Genomic DNA, 11,255 nt, shown 5'->3' with positions numbered 1-11,255 from the left:
TGTTTGTCTGAGGCTGTTATTGCTATGCCTGCTGGCACACACTTCTCTTAACGAAGAGCTTTTGATAAGCTGTAAGAATTTCACAACATACAGACGCTTGCTAACAACAGCGTGATTTCCTCGGGAAGAGGAACCAGAGACACAAGCAGTTTATGCTGTTCAGTTCAGCTGTTCACTCTCAAGCACTTGAAGGGAAACGACTGGACAGCTCCTGTGAAGACAGGGTTTTCTAGAATTTCTAGGAAGATCACAGTTGGTTTTTTTTCTCTCTCTCTCTTTTTTTTTTTGAGATGGAGTTTCGCTCTTGTCTCCCAGGCTGGAGTGCAATGGCGTGATCTCAGCTCACTGCAACCTCTGACTACTGGGTTCAAGCGATTCTCCTGCCACAGCCTACTAAGTAGCTGGGATTACAGGTCCCCGCCTTGGCTCACACCTGTAATCCCAGCACTTTGGGAGGTTGAGACCGGTGGATCACCTGAGATCAAGAGTTCGAGACCAGCCTGGTCAACATGGTGAAACCCTGTCTATATTAAAAATACAAAAAGACCACAGTTTTGACACATCACGTTAGTATATAGTATACTAATTCTTGAGTTTCTCAGCTCTTTGTTCTTTTTTTCTTAATTAAATTTTTTTTTTTTGAGACAGGGTCTCACTCTATTGCTCAGACTGGAATGCAGTGGCGCAATCTCAGCTTATAATAGCCTCAACCTCCCAGGCTCAGGTGATCCTCCCACCTCAACCTCCTGAGTAGGTGGTATTACAGGCATGCCACCACACCCAGCTAATTAAAACATATATTTTTTTTTGTATAGATGGAGTTTCACCATGTTGTCCGGGCTGGTCTTGAACTTCTGGGCCCAAGCAATCTGCCCACCTTGGCCTCCAAAGTTCTGGGATTACAGGAGTGAGCCACCATGCCCGGCCAGCTCTGTATTCTAAGGTTTCAATCTTATGTGGCTCCACATTTTAATAGAGTCTAAATTGCTAAAACTGATATAAATTGATAAAGAAATTTCTTCTGAACACTAAGCTAGAAAGAATGTTGTTTTCCCCTTGCAGTTCTGGTAGAGAGATAATGAATCTAGCACAGTTTCTCCCACCATCGTTCTTCAAGTAGTCAGTCCAATGTTTGTTTTCTTTTGTTTAGACAGAGTTTTGCTCTTGTTGCCCAGGCTGGAGTGCAATAGCACAATCTCGGCTCACTGCAACCTCCATCTCCCGGGTTCAAGTGATTCTCCTGCCTCAGCCTCCTGAGTAGCTGGGATTACAGGCATGCGCCACCACACTGGGCTAATTTTGTATTTTTAGTAGAGATGGGGTTTCTCCATGTTGGTCAGGCTGGTCTTGAGCTCCCGACGTCAGATGATCTGCCCACTTCAGCCTTCCAAAATGCTGGGATTACAGATGTGAGCCACTGTGCCTGGCCTATTTGTTGATTGATTGTTATGCTAAAAGCAGATCAAAGACGAGTATGAAAAATAAAGGATGAAGCTCAGGCTTATTCAAACCCAAAGCACATGGAGCTTCACTCCTTTAAAGCAAATGGGCTTCTCTCTAAAATCTTATTTTGATTTTTTTTCAAAATTGTCACCTATGTTTAGGGAATACATTGTCAAATCATCTTTTCACGATATATACACTTTGTTGATTTTTTTTAACAGCCTAGAAGGAGGCTTCCAGAAAGCACCTGTCCATTCTGGTTCTGGTGAACCAGTTATCTATTGCTTGGTCACTATGCTAAAAGCAGATCAATGATGAGAACTAAAAATGAATTAGGAGGTCCAGGCTTATTCAAACCCCAAGCACATGGAATTTCACTCATTGAAAACCTCCCTTGGTGGGGCACAATGGCTCACACCTGTAATCTCAGCACTTTGGGAGGTCGAGGCTGGTGGATCACCTGAACTCAAGAGTTTGAGACCAGCCTGGCCAATGGTAAAATCCCGTCTCTAGTAAAAATACAAAAAAATTAGCCAAGTGTCGTGGCGGGCACCTATAATCCCAGCTGCTCGGGAGGCTGAGGCATGAGAATCACTTGAACCTGGGAGCCAGAGGTTGCAGTGAGCCGAGATCGGGCCACTGTACTCCAGCCTGTGTGGCAGAGCAAAACCCCATGAAAAAAAAACCTCCCTTGGACCAAGGGAGGTTTTTCTTTTTTTCTTACTGTAGTTGGCCGTCACGTTGGCCACCAGCTCCCTGGGGCAGGGGGCAGGGTAGGAAGTGACTATGGACCTTTGGCCATGGGAAAGTGGAGTTCTGACTCTGGAGGCCCCAACAAAATCAAGGAGGCCTACCTAGAGAGTGGAAGTGGGAGAAGCCACTGTGCATGCTCACTAGCCCGGAACTGTTTCTACAGAAACTTTGAAGTCTCTTCTCTTCCTGTTCTTTTCTCCCACATTCACCAAAATGCCTCATAGGTTCTAATGGGGAGAGAAGATTTCTTTTCCCATTGCAAGGTTCATGCATGAGACCTCTATATACAAAAGACAGATTCACAAAAGAAAAGGAACCAGGCATGGTGATTCACGCCTGTGATCCTATCTCTTTGGGAGGCCAAAGAAAGAGGATCAGAAGGGAGGATTGCCTGAGGCCAGGAGTTTGAGACCAGCCTGGACAACATAATAAGACCACCATCTCTACGAAAAAATTTAAAAACCATCTGAGCATGGTGGCACACACTTATTATCCCAGATATTTGAGGGGCTGTGGTGGGAGGATCACCTGAGCCTAGGAGGTCAAGACTGCAGTGAGCTGTGATTGCACCACTGCACTCCAGCCTGACTGATGGAGTGAGACCCTGTCTCAAAGAAGAAAAAAGGAAAAAAAAAAGATTTGCTTACTGGGCATGGTGACCCACACCTGTGATTCCAGCTACTCGGGAGGCTGAGACAGGAGAATTGCTTGATCCCAGGAGGTGGAGGTTGCAGTGAGTCAAGTTTCTGCCACTGCACTCCAGCCTGAGTGACAAAGTGAGGCTTCGTCCCAAAAAGGTTGGGGAGGCTGAGAGGGGCAAATCACTTGAGGTCAGGAGTTCAAGACCAGCCTGTCTACTAAAAATACAAAGATTAGCCGGGCATGGTGGCATGTGCCTGTAGTCCCAGCTACTTGGGAGGCTGAGGCACAAGAATTGCTTGAAGACTCTGTCTCAAGAAAAAAAAGAGGCCCGGAATGGTGGCTCATGCCTATAATCCCAGCAGTTTTGGAGGCTGAGGCAAGTGGATCACCAGGTCAAGAGATTGAGACCATCCTGGCCAATCTTCCTCTTGCAGTAAGCCAAGTTTGCGCCACTGCACTCCAGCCTGGGGACACAGCAAGACTCCGCCTCAAAAAAAAAAAAAAAAAAAAAAAAAAAGAGGGAGAGGAAAGGCATACACATTTAATTCAATGTAAATTTTACATGACACAGGAACCTTCAGCATGTAAGGCCCAAAGAAATGGTTAAACTTGTGCATTCTTACGTTTAGTTTAATGAAAAGTGGACAGTTGTAAAGAAACAGGACTAGCAGGAAAAAAGGATGTGATCCAATGGCAATAAACTGAAGAGAACCCAGCAGGACCTGTTTGTTTAGCTTCTCGTGTGTCCCTGTTTTCAGAGCTAAGGATGTTCCTTTACTCCAGATATAAGGAGGACATCTCATGAATGGGGGTCTGATGACCCCCTTCTAGGAGAAGAGCACGGGGAGCGTGAGAGAGCCCTTCCCACTTTCTGTTTTCTCCAATGCCAAGATGCCATGGTTTAGGAAAGTGTGTTCTGAACCCCAACAATTCCCACCTTAAAGTGGTTGCTCATAACCATAACTTCTTAAGAAGATGGTCGTGCATTTACACATGTGTTTGGGATACTCTTCTCAGAGCCTTTGAAACACTTGCAGCTACCAGAGGAGTCCTTATTGGTTTGTTTGTTTTTAGCAGTGGAGTCTCCCTCTGTCGCCCAGGCCGGAGTGCAGTGGCGTGATCTCGACTCACTACAATCCAGAGTAGTCCATTCTTACAGGTTCCTAACACAGCCTGAGTTTGAAGCTTAGGGTATTGGCCCTGCCTGAAGCGTCAGTGAGAACCAAGGAGGGCGGGGCGGGGGGGAGGGACGGTGCTGGGGAACCAGAAGTAAAGCCCCTGGAACAGATACGGGCTCTGAACCTCGCCAGGGCTGGGAACCATTCCAAGAGCAGATGCTGCAGTTCTTCCCCTCAAGGCCTCCAAAAAAGCACCATGAGAAATAAAGGAACTGTGCAGCCAGGGACAAAATGCCTCCAGCAACTCCAGGGGCGCCATTCACAGGAAGGCACCGCGGACGCCCCAGTGCAGGCCTTTGGGAGCAAGAAAGCTCCACCCCCCACCCCCCACCCCCCCAGATGTGCAGATGGATGATTTTCCCGATTCTCCCCAGGCGCGCACCGCGGGGAGCTTCCCAGGAGAAGGGCTGTTTCCTGTCTTGGGCGTGGAAACGGATCCGCCCTCTGAATCTGAGAGGACAAGGCGGTCAGTAAACACGACTCGATTCTGTTCCTCTTCCACCCAGAACCCTCCCTGAGGGCCTCCCCTGCACTTTGGAAACAGCCCAAGCTTTGAAATCAGGAAGTTTGAAGACTGGTTCTGCTACTTCCAGGCTGTGTGGCCTTGGGTAGCTTGCTTTCCTTCTCTGCTTCAGGTTGCACGTTTGTGGAACGAGTTAACCGTATATAGCCGGCTGTGTTCCCACACGGAATAAGGAGAAGTTGGCCTTTCCTGGCAATGGAGCTGGGACAGGCCTGTGAGCATGTCCAGCACAGATATCTTGGTTAAAGTACAAGGACATAGAGCGTTCTACGTGCCTGTAAGCATGGCATGTTTGACAGCTACACAGGATAGGGCTTAACAAAGTTATTAGCACACTTATTCTTTAACAAGAAAGGAGACTTTAAAAAGGAACATCTCTATTTCCCAAATGTAGGAAAAGGGGAGAGAGATTCGTGGGGTAGCTGTAGGACATGCGACTGTATTTAGAAGGGGAGAGAGTTAGGAGACTTTGTGGGATTATGAAATTTCCCTTTAGCATTTGTAGAGAGCATTCCATTAAGTACGCCAATGGTTTTATCCAATCGGCTTAAATCATTTTCCTCTGTCATCTTATCCAAGAGTAAAATAAGAAAAAAAAAAAAATCCAGAAGCCTCTTAGCCTTGGCTCCATTCTCACCCCCAGCTGTCAACTCCATGAGATCAAGGACTCTAACACAACCCGGTCCCTGGTGGCTTGCTGGCGTGGCTGCTGGCATGGGAAAGACGCCGATGATATATGTGTCATTGAATTTACTGCTTTCTGTGGTTTCAAGCCTGAAGAAGGTTAAGAGGGAGTTATAGCCTCCTTTGACATTACTGCCATCCGTCGTGACCCCATGAGGTGGGATGTGGAGGTGGCCACTCTGGGAATCTCTGAGATGAGCACACACAAACTTTCTAGAAGCATCGGTACAGAGCCCGTTTATGCCATTCAAAGATTCCTGAATCCAAAGGAAACCTTGTAAAAAGTCAGCTAAAACACTTGTGCATTTAAAAACATTTCCTGATCTTTTGGTTCTAGCAAATAGTGCAGAGGAAAAAAGCAAATGCCTTGAAGTTGAAGGAAATGTCTTTGTTTCTACCCGCAGATACCAGGGAGTGACCATCGTGGACGGACAAGGTTTAATGTTTGATGCGAGCATCTGAACACATATTGTTAATCTTGCTTTTTTCTGTCCTATAATATTCAGTTGCTTAGTGGTCCCAAAGTGCAGCGGAGTCGTTTCATGTAGGAATTATATTTGGAAGTAGAATCAGAGGAGTTCATGAAGATTGAACCATTGCTTTAGTTTTTAGTGTTAGAGACTATTTCCATCAGGTTTCTATGCATGATTTTTCTGTATCCTCATAAAACTCAGAGCTAAATCAAGAAGATAAGTAAACTTTGTTTCCCTCTTACCATCCAGCTTCTCACACCCATCTGGTTCTATCCTGCAGAATGCTGCCAATCACTTCGCCACCACCCCCACGTGCAGTGTATAGAACTGATGACATCATCCCTTTATTTCTGATGGGAGAGAATAAAGCTCGTCCATCCGATCACTTCCTCAGGAAACAGAAATGCCCCTAGTGGGGCCGGTGTGGCATTTGGATTAAGGCAGCCCTTCACTCCCAGACCTTTCCACGTGATGTAGACAGAAGGACCGCAAACCAGACCTACGTCCTCCAGTTCTAGGGAACGCAAAGCACCTATTTTCCCACAGTCTTAAAGATTTACTGCAGGATGAACTGAAGTACAGACATTCACCAAAATTCCTCCCACCCTCCCTCTACTCTCAGGAGAGAACCGGCTGTTGTAAATGCGCACCCCTGGGGCCTTGAGAGGCTTTCAAAGGAAACAGCCACACTGGCATTTCCCAGCTATATTTAAGAGCCAACTTCCACACCACTAAAGAGAAATAATGTTATTTTTTTCTTGAATAGAAAAAGTAATATAAGTTAGTGCAGAATGTTTAAAAACTCATATAAGAAATGAGAAAAATAAAATCACCCAGAATTCTAAAATTTTGGTATAAATCATTCTAGGCTTCTTCTGTGCATACTAATGTTTATGGAATTGTGTGTCTGTGTGAGATGAAAAATAAAATGACAATGTACATTTGCTTGATAATCTGATTTTTAAAAATTAGCTATGTAACCTAAATATGCTCCCATTTCATTAAATGTTATTTCATATCAGCATTTGAAATGGCTACATAGTGTTGCTTTATAGAGTAGCGCTGTGGTCTATTTAAGCAGTCCCAACAGCTAGACGTTAATTCCAATTTTCTGCTCTTAAAAACAATACTTCATGGAGCATCTTTGTGTACAGATCTTGGCAGACCTGTGAAATACATTCTTTGGCATGAATCCGGAAATGTTGAAATGCCAAGTCACAGAGCATGCCAGTTTGAAAGGTTTTTGACATGCGACTTTAAACATCAATTTTCAGTTTCCCTAGGCTTGCCAACATTGCACCTTATCTTAACAAAAAATACTCTGCCAGTTTGATAAAAGAAAAATGTTATTTCCCTGTGGTTTTAGTATGAATTTCTATGATTTCTAATGAGGTCGAAGGGTTTTTTAAAATGTATGCTTATTGACTATTTATATTTTTCTCTTTGTTTTGGTTATTTATATCCTTTCCCTACTTTTTCTTTGGAGTATTTGTGTTTTACTTACTGATCTACCAGACCTTTTCAAATACCAAGGCTGTTAACCCTCTGTTAATAAAGTGGCAGTTTTTTCCTGGCTTGCCATTTGCCTTGATTTTATTTATCATGTTTTTGTGATATCCAGAAATGTTTAATTTTTATGCAGTAGAAACCATCAATCTTCTGCTTTATGTTTTCTGACTTTGCCTGTCCGTGCTTAGGAAAGCTGTCTCCAAGTCCTGCTGACTGTTGTCTGTAACTCGTAATCATGGACTGCTTGTGATAGCTCTTCCGTTGTTGGACACGACGTCAATAGTAACTGAAGGCAAGGACCAGCTCTTATGCTTACTTCTCCCTTAAGTGTCTTGTATTTAGTAGATTGCAGTCTGTTCATTAAAAACATATTTTAGGACTGGGCGCAGTGGCTCGCACCCGTAATTCCAGCACGTGGGGAAGCCAAGGCGGGCAGATCACCTGAGGTCAGGAGTTTGAGACCAGCCTGGCCAACATGGTGAAAACCCATCCCTATTAAAAATATGAAAATTAGCCTGGCATGGTGTCGGGTGCCTGTAATCCCAGCTAGTCAGGAGGCTGAGGCAGGAGAACTGCTTGAACGCAGGAGGCGGAGGTTGCAGTGAGCTGAGACCACGCCACTGCACTCCAGCCTGAGCAACAAGAGCAAAACTTTGTCTCAAAAAAAATGAAAAAGCACGTTTTAGGCCACATGCAGTGGCTCTGGCCTATAATTCCAACACTTTGGGAGGCTGAGGCAGGTGGAGTGCTTGAGGTTAGGAGTTCAAGACTAGCCTGGACATCATGATAAAACCCCATCTCTGCTGAAATACAAAAATTAGCCACGAATGGTGGTGGATGCCTGTAATCCCAGCTACTCGGGAGGCTGAGGGAGTAGAATTGCTTGAACCCAGGAGGTAGAGATTGCAATGATGCAATGAGCCAAGATCATGCCACTGCACTCCAGTCTGACAGAGCGAGACTCCATCTCAAAAACAAAAAACAAAAAAAACACAAAAAACTACTATGTTCCAGGATTAACTATTGATGGGCTGGATCCTGGTTCATAATCACATCTTTGTGAATTCCACCAGCATGCGTTGAATAATTAATATATGTGAACAGTCATGAGACCCGGGCAGGAAGGGTTGACGATAATGAATTTAAAAAAAAAATCCCTGCCCTTTGAGAAATTCATAGTTCAATATACTCTCTCTCTCTCTCTCTCTCTCTCTTTTTAAGAAGTAGTTCTTGGCCAGGCATGGTGGCCCATGCCAGTAATCCCAGCACTTTGGGAGGCCCAGGCGGGTAGATCATGAGGTCAGGAGATCGAGACCATCCTGGCTAACATGGTGAAGCCCCATCTCTACTAAAAATACAAAAAATTAGCCGGGCGTGGTGGCATGTGCCTGTAGTCCCAGCTACTTGGGAAGCTGAGGCAGGAGAATCGCTTGAACCCAGGAGGCAGAAGTTGCAGTGAGCCGAGATTGTACCACTGCACTCCAGCCTGGGTGACAGAGCAAGACTCCATCTCAAAAAAACAAAAGAAGAAGTAGTGCTCACTATGTTGCCTGGGCTGGTCTCGAACTCTTGGCCTCAAGTCATCCTCCCACCTTAGCCTCCTGAGTATGAGGGATTACAAGCATGAACCACCACACCCAGCTTCTTTAAACAACAAAAAAGTTTTATTGATATATGATTGACATATAAACAATGTATATATTTAAGGTCTACAACTTGACACTTGAGGGATTAAAGAGAGGTAAGAGATAATATATATATGTGTATATATATATATATTTTTTTTTTTTTTTGAGTCGGAGTCTCGTTCTATCACCCAGGCTGGAGTGCAATGGCGCAATCTTGGCTCACTGCAACCTCCACCTCCCGATTCAAGTGATTCTTCTGCCTCAGCCTCCTAAGTAGCTGAGATTACCGGCATGCACCAGCATGGCTGGCTAATTTTTGTATTTTTAGTACAGACAGGGTTTCACCATGTGGCCAGGTTAGTCTCGAACTCCTGACCTTGTGATCCACCCACCTCAGCCTCCCAAAGTGCTAGGATTACAGGCCTGAGCTACTGCGCCCGGCCTTTTTTTTTTTTCAAGACAGAGTCTCACTCTGTCACCCAGACTGGAGTACAGTGGTGTGATCTCGGCTCACTACAACCTCCACCTCCGAGGTTCAAAAGATTCTCCTAAGTAGCTGGGACTACAGGCACATGCCACCATGCTTGGCTAATTCTTTGTATTTTTAGTAGAGATGAGGTTTCACTGTGTTAGCCAGGATGGTCTCGATCTCCTGACTTTGTGAGCCGCCTACCTTGGCCTCCAAAGTGTTGGGATTACAGGTGTGAGCCACTGCGCCCAGCCAAGAGGTAAGATTTTAAAAGACAAGTGAATAAGGGAGAAGGGTGAGTACTTGGTAAGAGGGAGTCAGGAGGGGCTGTGGAAAGCAGCATTTGAAGTGAACTTTACAGGTAGAGGTGAGGGGAGAAAGCATTCTTGGCTTCCTGTCCCTGGAGGATTACAAAAGATGTTACCAGGCAAATACCCTTGAAACTTCAAATTAACCCACAATGTCCAAAGGAGGGGCTCAGTGAGGAGCAAAGGAACAGGAATTAGCACTTCTTTAACCAGTCTTTTGCATTTATATTTTGCTTGTGATATTTTTTTGGTGTATAGATAATTTTCTTTCTTATGGAGTTAAATCTTTTTGTTTGTTTGTTCGTTTGAGATGGAGTCTCATCTCTGTCGCCCAGGATGGAGTAGGGTGCTGCAATCTCAGTTCACTGCAACCTCCGCCTCTAGGGTTCAAGCAGTTCTCCTGCCTCGGCTCCTGAGTGGCTGGAACTACAGGTGTGCACCACCATGCCTGGCTAATTTTTGTATTTTTAGTAGGGATGGGGTTTTGCCATGTTGGCCAGGCTGGTCTCCAACTCCTGACCTCAGGCGATCCACCTGCCTTGGCCTCCCAAAGTGCTGGGATTACAGGCATGAGCCACTGCACCTGGTCACTTATGGAGTTAAATCTTTTTGGATGGTGTAGTATATTGTCTTTTCCAAGGGTGGCTACACCAATATATATTCCATTCTAGATGTTTTTCTTAGAATGTGACCTTAGCAGGCCTCATTAAGATGCAGAATTTGTGTTCCCTCCCCTTGAGTCTGGGTGGAACTTTACAACTGCCTCAACCAATCGAATGTGGCAGAAGTGAGGCCGCGTGACATCTAACGCTTTGTCCTAGAAGGCAACGTGGTTCTGGGGGACTCTCTTGCTCTCTCTTGGGATGCTTCTTCTCTGAACCCAGCCACTATATTGTGAGGAAGTCCAGGCCACACAGAGAAGTTAGATGTGGATCTTCTGACCGAGAGCACCAACTAAATTCCCAGACAATCACCAGACAGGAAAGCAAGGAGGCTTGGGGCTTGTGATATAGCTGACATCTTGAAATGATTGTTGTCAGCTGGTTGCAGTGGCTCATGCCTGTAATTTCAGCACTGTGGGGGGCCAAGGCAGGCAGATCACCTGAGGTTGGGAGTTTGAGACCAGCCTGATCAGACTCTTTAGGAGAAACCCCATCTCTACTAAAAATACAAAATTAGCCGGGTGTGGTGGTATGTGCCTGTAATCCCAGCTACTCAGGAAGCTGAGGCAGGAGAATGACTTGAACCCAGGAGGTGGAGGTTTCGGTGAGCCAAGATTGCATCATTGCACTCCAGCCTGGGCAACAAGAGTGAAACTCCATCTCAAAAGAAAAGGAAAGAAATGATTGTTGTGACTTCTGGAGACTTGATTATGGGGTAGGGAACTGCAGACCAGGGGTGGAAGCAGGGAGACCAGATTGGACTGTCTAGAGTGGTCCAGGAGAGAGATGATGTGGTTTGGATTAAGGTTAAACCCGTTGAATAGGTGAGAAGTGCTCCTATTTGTGATGGACTGAACGGAGGCTGAGGGAAAGAGCAAACTTACTGACAATGTCTAGATTTCTAGCCTGGGCAATTGGGCATCAGATAAGTGATGACATCACTTATTGAGATGAGGATGCCTGAGGGATGAGCAGCTTTGCAA

Source organism: Sapajus apella, unplaced genomic scaffold (genome assembly GCF_009761245.1).
Source record: "Sapajus apella isolate SASKATOON/1434 unplaced genomic scaffold, GSC_monkey_1.0 scaffold29, whole genome shotgun sequence".
NCBI classification, from domain to species: domain Eukaryota; kingdom Metazoa; phylum Chordata; class Mammalia; order Primates; family Cebidae; genus Sapajus; species Sapajus apella.
This window is presented reverse-complemented; position numbering follows the sequence as displayed.